Below are 5364 nucleotides of genomic sequence, written 5' to 3'. Positions count from 1 at the left end.
CAAACCTATTCTCCTGAGTGGGGAAGGGATCCATGGAAGACCCCCCTCCCGCCCCACACACACATACACCATTACCTGTTATGGCGGGTGTCCTGGGACTCTGCCCTCCAACATTAAAGCTTGCTTCCTGGGAACACATCACAGAACGCTGCTTCGATTTGCTAAGTATGACAAGAGGCCAGGTCACAGCTTCTAGTACCCACTTTGGCACACTGACTCCAGGGGTGATGGTGCAAATAATTCTGTTGGACTCACCAGGATCACATTCGTCTCTTGAGAAGAGCCCTTACAAAGCATTCCACAACAAGGACTGGAGGGATAAATCGCTATTATTGAAACACCAAGAGCATTACCAGGCCATCTCCTGTGTGACTTGACCATTTCCATTTGTTTACTGCCGCCCCTGACATATATTTTATGCGTGGTCTACTCACTTTGTAAAGTAAGACACATCTATGGGCTCCTTTTCACATCTGTTGTACTTCACGGCCCAGCCTTCGCTATCAATCAGTCCACCCACATAGCCGCTTCCCCTCGCATCATCTTCAGACGTCAACTATCTGGATAGCTTCAGATTATGAATCAGCATTGTCATAATAGTGCTTTATGACTGGGAGTGGGAAATGAATTTGGGTAAAATTCAAACAACATTCGAAAGTGGGAACTTCTCAGAGATCTCAAAAGCATCAAGCAGTTGGATTTGTTTTCTCTCTTTTTCCCATCTGTGCATTTCCCATGCACTGGTTTAACCTAAGAAGGGCAGAAGTGAAAAACAAAAACTACAAGCAGCTGGAGGGGGGATGGGAAGATAGAGAGAGAGGGAAGATGGCAAAATAGGCACGAAACAAGAGACTGAAAGGGCTGACTCAATAGGGGGAGAGCAAGTGGGAGAAGGGAGTAAGATGTATGTAAACCTACATGTGACAGACTGATTGGAATGGTAAATGTTCACTTGAAGCTAAATAAAAATTAATTAAAAAAAAAAAAAACTACAAGCAAGAAGGCTTTCCTTGTCCTACCACCTCCTGGACAAGAAGCAGGGAGAGCCTAGGAAGTTTCAGGAAATATCCAGTTCCAAGGAGAATTCTCAGATTGATTAGACAGGCTTAGGACTCCACCCATGTTAAAGTAAAATGATCACCGGAACAGAAACTTATCACTGGGAATTATCTGCAGTACTTTGAAATGTAACTGAAAAAAGATATTTCTAGCTTCCAGCACGCACAAATCCAGCCTCCACGGAGACACGACATTAACAAACAAGATCTTTCTTACCCCATCCATGTGGATCCTGGTGTTGGGCACCAGTCGGAAAGGGCTGGACTGCAGACCTCTAGGGTTGGTCCTGCTTTTCCGGCTGTCCTGGGAGGTCAGCATGCCGGGCCTGCAGAAGGAGCCCTCCCTCCCTGAGCTCTGCCCAGCGCGCACACCATCCAGAAGGCGCACAAGCAGCAGGTTGGCTGGCAGGGCCTCGATGCTGCAGAAGACCAGGGTCCTGCATTCGGGGCACCTCAGCTCCTTGCGGGCCTTGAAAATCCTCTGTAGACATGGTTTGCAGAAGGTGTGCTGGCAGGGGAGGACTTTGGCTGTGACGTCGAGCTTTTCAAAACACACGGGGCACTCCAGAAGATCAAGTAACGTCAAATCATCCATTTTATTTTAAAACTCCAGTCCTGACCTGGAAGGGCAGAGTCCACATGGTAAGGTGAGCTGAGCCAAGGGGGCAGAGCCGTCTCTTGCGAGCGTCAGAATTCCTGCCTGTTTGAAGGAGAAAGGAAGGGAGGCAAACAACGTGACTGCTCTGAGATGTATATCCCACCTACATGAGGCAGTGTCTCATAAGGCAGTTTGCAAGTACTTTGTTCTGGCACCCAAGTTTCCAGTGACTCATTCTGATTCAGTGCTAGCAGGTACAGGACTCACTCCTGCCTGCTGTAGGGATCAGAGGACACATTCAGCACAGCGGCTCCTCACCAGGCGGAGAAAGGGCCTGTTGAAGCAGCACACCCACTCAGCTCTGCCAGCCTGGGCTGAAAGGGGCTCCAAAGCACTCGGGCAGGTGGTCTCGACTCTCAAGCCGAAGCCCCTTACACAGAATACAATTTCTGTGAGGATACCTACCTATCCCTTTCTCTGGGTTTTTCTATTATCTGCATCACATCGCAGATAAGTTTAGTTAATGTATATAGGTTTACCTGAATAACATACAAATGTAAGGTTATTTCTGTCACAATTATTCTTCCCCTATTATTTTTATTTTAGCCACATACAAGAACATTTTCTAGGAGAAACCCATTTCCAAAAATTATTTTGCTCTACCGCTGGCTGTGGCACTTGGGAGCTTTTTATTTATTTATATTTCCTTTCCTCCTTCCTTCCTCCCTCCCTTTCTTTCTCTCTTTTCTCCTCACCCTGAATATCTCAAATCGCCTCAGAGACAATATTCCTCCCACAATGTAAAGCCGCACAGCCTGTTTAGTTACTTTGACAATTGTTCTTGGTTTCAACTCAAGTAGATAGGAATTCTGGATTGTGGTCACAACCTGCAAAAGCCAGGATGGAGCAGCATATACAGGTGTGTGTGTGTGTGTGTGTGTGTGTGTGTGTGTGTGTGTGTGTGTACACAATCCCTATTTCACAAAGTTTCCTTTTGGATGTCTGAAAAGAAGCCTCCAGTTTACAAAGGTCAAGAAGCCAGCCGTCCCCGACCTGTGTCGAGGCTTGGGAGCATGCTGCAGCCCCGGTGGTTTGGGAAGACTTGAGGGCTCGGGCCCCTCCTGTAAGCAAGCGGACATTGTACACACGGGTGTGAGAGACGGCGCCTCGCCTTCCTAAGACTCCTCTCTAAAGACGCCAGCCAGCGGTGGGCTGAGAAAGTGTGGGGGCGTCACTAACCTTGCGCTGGTGACCTCTGCTGAGTTCAGCTCAGCCCGCTCCTCTGCTCGGCCCAGCTCGCTCAGCGCGCTCCCTTTTCCCCGCGCCGCTGTCGCCGTTTAGAAAACTTTTAACAACTCTGAGTATTAGTCATTTCAAGGGATCGCCTTACCCAGCCCTGTTAACGCTTTCACCGCCGGGCTGCCCACGGCCAGCAGGACCTTTTTTTTTTCTCCCCGAGGAGGAGGCGTTCACTCCCTGCTACTGATTCTTCCTTTACGTAACTGAGTTGATTTCTGGAAAAGATTACAAGAGGCAAACTATAAACCAGCCCCTAAAGCCAAGTACGTACGAAGTTTATATTTTCAGCTTTACCCTTTTTTTTTTTTTTCTCCTACCCAAGAAGTTGAAACACGTTCAGATATAAACATGCCAACGTGATTGTGTTTATTTTAAACCTTCACAAGGATTTCCTGAAACGGGGGAACATAATACTAACGGGGTAAGCGGGCCACCTAGAAAGCACTGCTTCTTAAAAATCAGTCAATTCCCGAATTCAGAGGATGAGATGGGCTTCAGTAAATTTTTGTCCAATCTCTTTAAAAAAAAAAAAAAAGTGTTAAAGTAGTACATACATATCCTTGAAAAATCCAAGAGTGTGGAGAGCTTTTTAAGGAAAAGTGATGGTCCTCAGTTCTCCCCTTGTCTCCAACTACGACCTACTGTAGTCTTTTTATATCCCTAAGTAAGAAGCCCTGGTGGCGCAAAGGGAGAATGCACCCAGCAGCTCCGCAGGAGAAAGACCTGTCAATCTGCTCGCAGCAAAAATTACAGCCAAGAAAACTCTACGAGGCGGTTCTACTCTGTCGCATGGTTTCACTATCAGTCGAAATCGACTGAAGGGCACCTAACAACAACAACAAATAATACTAATACTTCTATTTCTTGATTTATCGATAATACATTTCATACAAGTTACGAAGGTATCCAAGTAGAATAAGTTGATGATGATACCAAACACCAGGGTAGCCCTTACCTTTACCTGTGCCAAGCACTGTTCTGAGTGCTTTACCTGTATTAGCCCATTTAATCCTTTTCAACATCCTACAATACACTGTCCTCTTCTTTACTCTAATTTTACCCAAGAGGGAACCAAGACGTAGTGAGGTTAACCGTCCCAGGAGTCACAGCTAGTAAGAGGCAGGTGGTTGGTGTTCTTAAGTACCTTGTCATTTGGAGATACAGATTTAAGGAGAGGCTAGGTATACAGTTCAAGCAGTTAGAGGATGGGCAGTTCTATTCTGTCCTATAGGGTTGCTATGAGTTGGAATCAACTTGACGACAATGGGTTTGGTTTTGGTTTAGTCCTCATCTAGGATAGCAGGAAGTCAAAAGATAATGACCAAAATTGACCAATCAACTTCTTTTGCGGTTGAGGCAGCTGTGCCCAGACAGATCAAGAGATTCCTTGGAGTTGCCCAATGAGCTAGGGGCAGAATGGGATGAGAAACTGGGTGTTCTTTTTACTCTATCTTCTTCTCTTTCAGTTTAAGAATGACAATTCTTTATTATGAGAAAGCACATAAATACAGTTGTTGTTGTTAGGTGCCATCAAGGCGGTTCCCACTCATAATGACCCTATGTACAACAGAACGAAACACTGCCTGGTCCTGTGCCATCCTCACAATTGTTGGTATGCTTGAGCCCGTTGTTGCAGTCAATGTATCAATCCATCTCATTGAGGATCTTCCTCTTTTCTGCTGACCTTCTACTTTACCAAGCATGATGTTCTTCTCCAGGGACTGATCCCTCCTGATAACATGTCCAAAGTGTGTGAGACATAGTCTTGCCATCCTTGCTTCTAAGGAGCGTTCTGGTTATACTGCTTCCAAGACAGATTCGTTCGTTCTTTTGGCAGTCCATGGTATATTCAATATTCTTCGTCAACACCACAATTCAAAGGTATCAGTTCTTCTTCAATTTTCCTTATTCATCATCCAGCTTTTGCATGCATATGAGGCAACTGAAAACACCGTGGCTTGGATAAGTCGCGCCCGTGGCTTGGATAAGTCGAGCCTTAGTCCTGAAGGTGACACCTTTGCTTTTTAACACTTAAAGAAGCTTCTTGCAGCCGATTTGCCCGGTCCGATGCGTCCTTTGATTTCTTGACTGCTGCTTCTATGGGTGTTGATTATGGATCCAAATAAAATTAAATCCTTGACAACTTCAATCTTTTCTCTGTTTATCCTGATGTTGCTTAATGGTCCATTGGTGAGGATTTTTATTTTCTTCATGTTGAGGTGTAATCCATGCTGAAGGCTGTGGCCTTTGATCTTCATCAGTGTTTCAAGACCTCTTCACTTTCAGTAAGCAAGGTTGTGTCATCTGCATAACACAGGTTGTTAATGAGTCTTCCTCCAATCCTGATGCCCCGTTCATCTTCATATAGTCCAGCTTCTCAGATTATTTGCTCAGCATGCAGATTGAGTA

Source organism: Loxodonta africana, chromosome 2, assembly GCF_030014295.1.
Source record: "Loxodonta africana isolate mLoxAfr1 chromosome 2, mLoxAfr1.hap2, whole genome shotgun sequence".
Classification (NCBI taxonomy): domain Eukaryota; kingdom Metazoa; phylum Chordata; class Mammalia; order Proboscidea; family Elephantidae; genus Loxodonta; species Loxodonta africana.
The sequence above is the reverse complement of the archived record's forward strand: the minus strand, read 5'-3'. Positions refer to the sequence as shown.